Source organism: Sus scrofa, chromosome 1 (assembly GCF_054392235.1).
Source record: "Sus scrofa isolate SSC_HxYL_T2T_F1_AM1 chromosome 1, Sscrofa_HxYL_maternal_Yorkshire_Landrace_v2.0, whole genome shotgun sequence".
Lineage (NCBI taxonomy): Eukaryota > Metazoa > Chordata > Mammalia > Artiodactyla > Suidae > Sus > Sus scrofa.
This window is the reverse complement of record NC_139383.1, coordinates 274,865,058-274,875,750: the sequence shown is the minus strand read 5'-3', so window position 1 is coordinate 274,875,750 and position 10,693 is coordinate 274,865,058. Positions and strand designations below refer to the sequence as shown.

General features: G+C 41.0%; 1 pseudogene; it reads left to right on the top strand.

Annotated features, from left to right (window-relative positions):
• Window positions 1–915: 915 nt before the first annotated feature.
• Window positions 916–1,844, top strand: LOC110258956 (olfactory receptor 1J4-like; annotated as a pseudogene).
• The last annotated feature ends 8,849 nt before the right edge of the window (window positions 1,845–10,693 follow it).

The following is a 10,693-nucleotide window of genomic DNA, read 5'->3' as shown; positions in this document are numbered from 1 at the left end:
CATCTCAGATCTCAAGTATCTTCCTAATGATGAATATCCAGACCGGTGCAAACTTGGAGCATCAGATGGAGATGGAGATAGATTGAGGTCCATGCACTGAAGTAAGGTTTATTTCTTGGCAAGAAGATAAATATGCATTAAGACAAGTTCCAGAAAGGAACTTACCCCAGTGATAGGATATGAACTCAGAAACTCACCTGAAGAGTGTGAGAACTAAGATAAGTTAGTATATATTTTAGGTCAGCTTCTTTTTGCTTTATGGTGACCACCTCATAATAATGTTGTATTAAATTCTTAAACTTGATACTTTTGTGGGTTGTATACAGATATTCTATTAAAATAATATATGCAAATTTTGGTGTTTATTTTATGCAGGAAAATGTTCTTAGATATTAATGCCTAATGGATTAGAATCTTTTCTTTTTAAATCTTTGAAAGTGTGATATTGGTATCTTCACATTTTAGAGCGATAACATGAGGCCAAAGGAGAATTAGCATCCCAAGTCCTAGAGCAAGAAAGTGGTGGGAAGAAAATCAAACATAGCAAATTTGGCTTCAGTTCCTAACTTAGATAATCCATGGTCAGGTGTGCCCTTGAGGGTTAGTCTCCTGAGGGGAGAGGCTCTATATATCATATTTATTCTTCTATATCCAATTAGTAGCTTAGTGTCAGAAACATGGTTAAAAATAAGAAAAAAAATGAATTGAGTAGTTTTCATCCAAAGGGATCATGCTGAGTGTTGACAGTGTGTCAGTTGCTTTGGCAAAACTATGAAATAAAAAAATGCAGGCAGTTATTCTTTTCCCCATGACAAGATAAGAGACCTAGTGTGATGGCCACAATCATGAAAATTGTGACTTCAATATCAATGACATTTCCCACTCACCTCCTTCCCCAGCAGACAGGAGAGGAGCATGAGGTGGGAGAATCAGAGCAGCATGTCCAAGTTCCTCTTTCTGGGACTCGCCATCCAGCAAGGGCATTTTCCTTGCCCTGTTCCTGGACATGTACCTGACCATGGTGCTGGCCACCTGCTCATCATCCTGCTCATCAGGCTGGACCCTCACCTCCACACTCCCATGTACTTCTTCCTCAGCCTTTTGGCCCTCACATACATCTTCTTTTCATCTGTCATGGTCCCTAAAATCCTGTTGAACATGCAGACACAGGATCAATCCATTCCCTATGTGGGGTGTGTGACACAGATATATTTTTCATATTTTTGCTGGCCTTGATAACCTTCTTCTTGCAGTGATGGCCTATGACAGATATGCGGCCATTTGTCACCCTCTACACTACACCATCATCATGAGGGAGGAGCTGTGTCTATGTCTGTTGTCTGTATCCTGGCTCTTATCCTGTGCCTATGCCCTGACCCACACTGTCCTTCTGACTCAGGTGTCTTTCTGTGATGACAACATCATCCCCCACTTCTTCTGTGACCTTTCTGCCCTGCTAAAGCTGTCCTGCTCAGACACCTCTCTCAATGAGCTGGTCATATTCACTACAGGGGCTGCAGTTGTCATTTTTCCACTGAGTGACATCCATCTCTCTTATGGCCGCATTGGTGTCTCCATCCTGAGGGTCCCCTCTACTAAAGGGATCTGCAAAACCTTGTCCACCTGTGGCTCCCACCTCTCTGTGGTGTCTCTATTCTATGGGACAATGACGGCAGTGTACTTTTACTCCTCATCAGGGAGTCCCATGACAAAACATCATTGCTTCTGTGATGTACACAATGGACACCCCCATGCTGAACGCTTTCATCTACAGCCTGAGAAACAGACACATGACTTTGTCTCCTGGGGGTCTTTTCAGAAACAGTAAACTTTTAGCCAAGTGAGAATCACCTAAACTTGTGCTTATTTCACTCACTGACCTTGTTTGAAAATCCTTAAAAAGTTGAGTTTTGGTCAGCCATATCTGTAGCACTTTCCTGTCATTTAAATTATCATTTTTATTGGATTAATCTCTTTCCCTTTATTCCTATCTCTTGCCCATTTATTCCTCCATAACCCTAAATATAACTTTTCCCACAACACACATTGAATTTGTTGTCTTCAAAGCGTCAAACTTTTTTTGTGTTATATATATATATGTGTGGTTAAATTTTTTCAGTGTGTTATATTATCATTACATTTGCCTTTTTATATATTTATATATATATATATGTATGTATATTTGGTCTCCTTATGGTCACCTATTGGGCATTATTTTTTCAATTTTTAATTTAATTATTAATTTGAAGTATAGTTGAATTACAATATTGTTATAATTGCAGGTGTAGAGCAATGCAATTCATTTTTAACATATCATATAATATATATGTTTTTAAGGGTGTTTTCCTTTAAATATTATTACAAAATATTGGGTATATTTCCACGTTCTTTACAATTGGTTTGTGTTAGTTATCTATTTTATTTATAGCAGTGTGTATATTTTAACTCTAAATCCTAATTTTCACCTCCACCTTTCCCTTTTTCGTAACCACAATTTTGTTTTCTGTGTCTATGTGTCTGTTTCTGTTTTATGTTCAAGCTCATTTGTATCATTCTTTTTAGATACCATTTATAAGTTATATAATATGAGGTAAGTATTTTTCTATCTGGTTTACTTCATTTAGTAAGCTAATATCCAGCTCCATCCATGTTGTTACGCATGGCATATTTCTTTCTTTATATGGCTGAGTACCATTCTCTGAAATACATATACTATAACTTCTTTATCATTCATCCATTGATGGACACTTTGATTGCCACCATGTCTTTGCTCTGTGCCTTTCAGTGCTACAAACTTTCACTTAAGATTCTAATGTATACTTTTAGTAAAGTCTTAAATGCTTATCTTTTCAAGGTAGTGTCTGCTTTATAAAGTACTTTTGATGGTTTGCTATGTTGTGATTCTATCTGTTGCACTTAATTGTCTGTATCTTTGCATATTTAAATAATGTATACATTTGTCTTCTTATGGTTAAAATGTGTGAAAGAATATTTATTTGAGTAGTTCCCATCATGGCTCAGTGGTTATGGAGTTCCATTTGTGGTTCAATGGTTAACAAATATGACTAGTTTCCGTGAAGATCAGTGTTCAATCTCTGGCCCTGTTCAATAGGTTAGGGATGTGGCTTGCCATGAGCTGTGGTGTGGGTTGCAGATGTGACACGGATCCCACATTGCTCTGGCTGTGGTATAGGCTGGCAGCTGCAGCTCCAATTCAACCTCTAGCCTTGGAATCTCTTAAGCCACTGGTGTGGCCCTAAGAAGAAAAAACACATATACACAAAAAAGAATATTTATTTGGGCCAGTGTGAAGATTTAATTTGAAAGTGTCTATAAAAACCTTAGAACAGTGCCTGGAAACATTTAAGCTGGTTTCAAAGCTTGGATTGGACATTTTGAGTAACAGGGGATTTTAAATGATTAAAAACAGGTAGGGTGTAGAACACTGTACTGAAAGCCCATGATATAGTTTCAGTACATAGTTTGAGCAACTCTCTTAAAATGTAAGGAGTTTCACATCCATTTTAAGAGGAAAGGAAGGATCACTAACTCTTACCTGGTGCCTTTTCCCATTTGACATTTGGGCCAATAGCTGAGGAATAGCAGGCATCCAACAGAGAGAGGTTGCCCAGGAAGAGGTACATGGTTGTGTGGACCTGGGTGTCCATGCAGATCAGCAGCACCATCCCCATGTTTCCCAGAGGCTCACCACGTAGATGGGGCAGGAATACCAGGAAGGGAGTGACACTCATGTCCCAGTGATCTGTGATGCCCAGAAGGTTGAATTTCAGCAGGGGCCCCCTGGCCCAGGTGAAGTTCTCTGGCCTCATACTAAAGAACAGAAAGTGAGGAGGGAAAAAGCAAAAGGAGGTAAGGGAAAGGTCATGACCACCATGGGGGACAAAGCACTTTGTCTAGATATCAGGACTTGGGTGTTAGTCCTATTTGGTAACAAAATTGCTGTGTGATCTTGGACAAGCCATATCACCTCTCAAAATTGTTGTTTCCAATGTTGAGAAATCTCTGCCATTTAACATCATGAGGGAGGAAATCTTGCCTGTTTTAATCAATTTTGTATCCACAGTACTGAGAACATAGCCTGGTACATAGTAAGTACTCAATTGTTTTATTGCACTTTGTTGTATTAAATTTGCTTTATAATGCTTTATAGGTAGTGCATTTTTTTAGTAATTAAATGTTTGTGACACAATCTTTTTATATTTAAATAGTTTTTTAAAAGGTTTTATTGAAGTATAGGGAATTTCTGCTACACAACAAAGTGATTCAGTTGGACATATACACATATCCATTACTTTTCAGATTCTTTTCCCATATAGATTATCACAGAATACTGGGTAGAGTTCCCTGTGCTGTATAGGTCCCCATTGGCATGACACCATTGTTCCAAGAGCACTTGCTTACTTTGAGTCTCCTTGTCACATTTTGGTAATTCTCACACTATTTCAATATTATTATCTTTGTTATTGGTGATTTGTGATCGGTTATCTCTGATGAACCACCTTCAGTTTTTCCTGGCAGGCTTAGAGGATGGTTAGTATTGTTTTTTGGCAATAAAGAATTTTATTTTTTTATTAATTTGCATATGGATATTCCCAGGTTATGGGCTGAACTTGGAGCTACAGCTGCTGACCTATGCCACAGCCATAGCCACAGCCATAGCCACAGCCACATCAGATATGAGCCTTGCCTGTGACCTACCCTGCAGCTGTGGTGATGCTGGAACCTTAACACACAGTGTGATTCCAGGGTTCAAACCTGCATCCTCACAGAAACTATTTTGGGTCCTTAAGCTTCAAAGCTCAATGGGAACTCCCAAAGCTCATGATTCTATGTGCCTTCTCCTCTCCAGATTCCCAAGGAGGAAAAGAGGCAGGGAAATGGGCCGAGGTTCCTGATATAAAAAGTAACTAGGTATGGGTGTTGAAATATGCTTGGAAGTCATATTCCCACTGGAGTAAGAGGTGGGAAGGGATAGTGCAGCAGTGGATGGCATCTGGGGGAGATGGGCAGGAGGGGAAAGAATAGATTTGAAAGTATTCCAGGACTGGACTCTTCTTCTCTCCAAGCCTCAATTTTCTCATGTGTTTAATTAGGAAAAAAAGCTGTAAGGATTGGATGAGATAATGCATGTAAAGCATCTCACACAAAGCCTGGCACACAGCAGGGTTTTCATGGAGGATCAGTTAATTGAAGTGAATTGAGCTATATGTCTTGCCTTGATCCTGGAAGGAAGCAACTTGATGGCAACGAGAGGTACTCTAGTTTCCAGAAAACATAATGTTGCTTCACCCTCCTGTGCCTTTTTGCTTGTTCCTATTGCCTAGAACCCATTTCCTCTTTTTGTGTTTGACAAAAACTATCTTGGATGTAAAGCCTTCCTGCAAATGAATCAGAGGAAAGTAAACATCTCCCTTCAGTGTGCTGGCTGCACTGGAGTTTATGTCTATCACAGTGTTTCCTCATTCTATTGTACATATAACTTATATGACTTTGTGTCCTATGATCATTGAAGTATTTGGTTCAATATGGATTCAACAACTTTTTTGAGTCCTTGTATGTGCTACGTACGGCCCTGTGATTCATTTTTCTCCCTCCAGGGTCTGGTATGTAATCAGCACTCATAAATATTAGTTGAATATATGAAATTGAAAAGAATGTGAAAATTAATAGCATGCAGACTTGGCTGTAAGTCTTGTCCTCCACTTTAGGTGTGTAACTTGGGGCAGGTCACTTCACCTTCTCTAGGCTGTTTTCTCATGTCAAGTGCAAGATATAATATTTCTGAAGGAGGCAAGCAAAATGTGCAGCACCTGGAACTGAGTAAATTATCTTTCTCATTCATTTAAGAGGAGTTTAGGAGTTACTTGGCTCAATGGGTTAAGAATCTGGTGTTGTCACTGCTGTGGCTCAGGTCACTGCTATGGCACAGGTTGGATTCCCAGCCTGGGAACATCCACATGATGCAATTGTGGACAAACAAACAGACTAGTTTAAATGTTTGGGACCTTACCTGTGGCTAGTGAGAGTGATAAAGAGCTTCCAACAGAGGATAATTTGGATAAGAAATTTGATTATATTGACCTCCCATCATGGCTCAGAGATGACAAACCCAACTAGTATCCATGAGGACTTAGGTTTTATCCTTGTCATTGCTCAGTGGTTTAAGTGTCTGCTCTTTCCTTGAGCTGTGGTGTAAGTCACAGACATGGCTTGGATCCTACATAGATGTGGCTATGGTGTAGGCTGGCTGCTGTAGCTCTGATTCAACCCTTAGCCTGGGAACTTCCATACACTATTTGCGCACTTATAAAGATAGATAAAATATTGTTTATATCATATAGCAGTGAGGTTTTGCTGGTAGAATATAAAGTGAGAAATTTGGAGGAAAATTTGGCAATGAACTTCCCAAAACCATGCATACCATATGTCTTAGAATGCTTGGGATGCTGTCAGAAGTTTCCATAGACTGGTTGGCTTAGGAAACCAACATTTAGGAGTTCCTGTCATGGCTCAGGAACTAACAAATCTGACTAGGAACCATGAGGATGCGGGTTTGATCCCTGGTCTCGCTCAGTGCATTGAGGATCCAGCATTGCCAGGAGCTGTGGTGTAGGTTGCAGAGGCAACTTGGGTCTGGAGTTGCGGTGACTATGGCACAGCCTGGCACCTACAGCTATAATTATACCCCTAGCCTGGGAACCTCCATATGCCACAGGTGTTGCCAGAGAAAGACAAAAAGAAAAAAGAAAAAGAAAAAAAAAAAGGAAACAGACATTTATTGCTTGCAACTCTGGAGGCTTAGAAACCCAAGATCAGGGTGGCAGCATGGTGGGATTCTGGTGAGGTCTCAGTTACAGACTTGCTGATGGCTTCCTTCTGATTTTATCTCATATGGTGGAGAGAGACAGAGCAGGTTGTCTAGACTCTTCTTCTAAGGTCACTAGTTCCATCATGAGGACCCCATCCTTCTGACAGAATCTAAACCCAGTTGTCTCTCAAAGGCTCCTCTTCCAGATACCATTACATTGGGGGTTAAAGCTTCAGCATATGAATTTGGGGGTGGGAACACATGCAGTACATAATAGCTAGTAACTCCACTTCTTGGTGTTTTTAAAACTCTCCCACATGTACACAACTGGAAATATGCACAAGGGTGCCTGCAGTCTTTGACAGTTTGTAATGGCCAAACACTAGCCACACTTAAATATTTGTCTGCAGGATCATGGGAGTTAAATGTTGATTCAATATCTATGTATCAATGTGCAGAAATCTCATAAACATATTGAGATAAAAGCCTAATTTGTGGGAAAATATGTAGATTAAAGTAAAAGCACAAAATAATATATGGCTGTCTTTGTACATCTAATGTACTGCTGGTTGCTCCAACCAGAGATGGGGTTCCAGTTTAAAGGGCCTAAGGGCAGATCAAAGGATTGCACTAGCTTTGACTCATCCCTATATTCATAGCTGATCCTTCTTAACTGTTTTCCTTTTTATGGCCACATCTGTGGAATTCAGAAGTTCCCTCTTCAGGAGAACCATGCCACAGTAGTAACTTGAGTCACAGCAGTGACAACTCTGAATCCTTAACTGCTAGGCTACCAAGGAGCTCCCTTCTTGTCTTTTAAGAGTCAGCTCAGGGGTCATCATCTTTTCCCAGGAGACTTTATCTGAACATCCAACCACATAGCCACTCATTATGAAATCCCGCTCACTGGGTTCTCTCTTTATAACCCTGCTTTATCATTTTATATTTACTTATGTGATGTTCTCTCTCACCTAAATGAACATTTGTGACCATGCCCAATTCTTTCCTCTACTCTTCATGATACAGAATTTTAGAAAAAAAAATTTACGGGTCCTTCCCTCCACCTTGATGGGGATCACTGCTCGATGTGAGACAGTGTCTGGGGGTAGAAAGCTGTGGACCTTCATCTCCCCTCAACCTCACCTTCTCCATGAATGAAATCAGCTTGCTGGCTGAGGTCCTGCATCCAGAACCCAGCTGGTAGCAAAGCCCTTGTGTGTTTCCATCTATTCACATGGAAGCAAACACTACTTACTGTCACAAAATGAGGAGTAGGATTGCTTTAAGCACAGCTCGACTTCTTCATCTGGAAAATGGGGACCATGAGATTTCAAGGCTTTGAAATTGATTGGAAAGTTTGGGGTGCAAGGATCCCAAAACATTAGTTAAGCAGTTACTATGGAGTGTGTGTGTGTGTGTGTGTGTGCACAAAACGTAGTGATTTCTCCAGTAATTTCTCTCTGTTACCTAATGCCCATGAGGAGTAATCCTGACATTCAGGAACATAATTATTTTTTTCCTTGAAGGAAAGAAGATGGAATTCCAAAGAAGGAAGGAGATAAGATACCCAGCTATGAAGATGTGGAGTTGGGACTTGAACTCAGATCTGGCTTCAAACCCAATTTTCTTTGTCTCTAGGCAGAGACCCCAATTAGATCTGTTAAAAGATTACCAAGTTAGTGTTGCCACTCTCTTGCCTCAGTCCTCTCATCTTCAAATGAAGCAGACTGGGCCATATCAGTTATTTGTGGTCTACTCTGTGGACCTCTGTCACTGGAATTACTGGTGGAGCTTTGTGAAAAATTGTATGGGTCTACACACTGGTCAGAAACTGATCTAAGCTGCATCTGTGACCTACACTGCAGCTCACGGTAATGCCAGATCCTTAACCACTGAGTGAGGCCAGAGATCAAACTGACATGCTCATGAACCCCATGGTGGGTTCTTAACCTACCAAGCCACAGCAGGGACTAAACAGGATATTACATCTTAAGATTCTAGCTTGCTGGAGGGTTCTCAGCCTCCTCCTCATAGCTCCTTTCTCTCTACTTATGACTTTGTTTACACTCCTCCCCCCTTCCCAGGCCCTCCTAAACTCATGAACACTTTTTAGTGTAGTGAGGCTGGACTCCTAGTATTTATCAGGATGTGGCCTCCCCAATTCCTGAGGAGCCCCTGTTCTTAACTCATTCCCCCTCAGCACACAGACATTTGATATGTCTCAGGCTGCTGTTACCATGATGGTGAAGGATTAGGGGGTTTATAGGACATTCCTAGAAGGTGGAGGTGAGTATGGCATTCTTCCCACAGAGCAGCTTCAGTTCAGGCATGGGGTGATGATGGCAGGGGGAGGTGGAAGGGACATGCCCCACCCCAGATGTAAGAACTGGGGGCTTTGATTCTCCTGATGCAATTGTCTCTATTTTCCTGACAACCACTATTTCACCCTCTGCTTTCCTGAACTCCAGGGAGTCTCCCTCTCCACAGCCTTTGAGGACTCCATGATAGCTGGTGGCAGGGGAATGCCCTAGATAATGCATGCTTTGGAGCCTAGGAAGGTGGAAAAAGTGTGGCTGGGTGGATCCCCAGACTCTAAGTGGGGATAAGTGTAATGCTGCTGGTTTAGATGCATCCCAGGGCTCCTTTTCCCCACCTGAGCTCCCCATCCCACCCCCTCTCCAATCCATTCTTGGGACTCCATATTTTCTTATGTGTTATGACATTTTACCCAAGGAAAATTCTTCCTGGGGGGTGTGCTAACTCTTCACATTTTCCTCTTGTCTGGAATACCCAGCCTCTTTCTTCTTCTTTTTCCTTTTTTGTCTTTTTAGGACCACACCCATGACATATGTGGCATATGGGAGTTCCCAATCCAGGGCTCTTATCTAAGCTGTAGGTGTCAGATTACACCACAGCCACAGCAATGCCAGATCATTAAGCCACTGAGCAAGGCCAGGGATCGAACCTGAATCTTTATGGATACTAGTTGTGTTTATAACCTGCTGAGCTACAATGAGAACTCCAATGTTGTGTTCATTCCTAAGTACAGCAAAGTGATTCTGTTATACATATATACACATTCTTTTCCATTAGTTTATCACAGGATATTAAACATAGTTCCCTGTGGTATGCAGTAGGACCTTGTTATTTATCTATTCTATGTATAATTATTTGCATCTTCTAATCCCAAACTCCCAATCCATCTTTCCTCTGGCCACTTCCCCCTTGGCAGTCAAAAATCTGTTCTCTATGTCTATGAGTCTGTTTCTTGTTTGTAGACAAGTACATTTATGTCATATTTTAGGTTCCACATATAAGTGATATCACATGGTTTTTGCCATTCTCTTTAGGACTACTATTGATTCATTTGATATTACCAGTACTGATCCAGAAACCTGGCCGGGGGCACACACAATCAATAACTTTCTGCATGAATATTCTTTTTATGTCAATCCCAGTATACAGACAAACCCCCAAACTGCTGACTGGGAAAGTTCCATGGTGGTTCATCAGGTTAAGCAACTGGCTTTGCCACTGCTGTGGCATATCCCAGGCCTTTGCACCCCCCCATAGAAAATGATGGCCTGGACAACATTATCACTACCTTGCAAAGAGGCACTTGTGCTGTTATCCAGAGTGTTGTGTTTTTATACTTGATGAGTATATAAATGTATCAATTTATTAAATCACATGAGGGCACAAGTGACTATCCTGAGTCCCCAGGTTGTGGGACATGATATGTGATTCAGATCATGGGCTTGTGGTAGAAAAAATTGTTACTTATTTGGGAAATCATCATCCTAAATTGTGTTTTTTTCTTGCATGACCCTGCACTGTTGCTGTGAAACCTGCCTCCAATTGCAG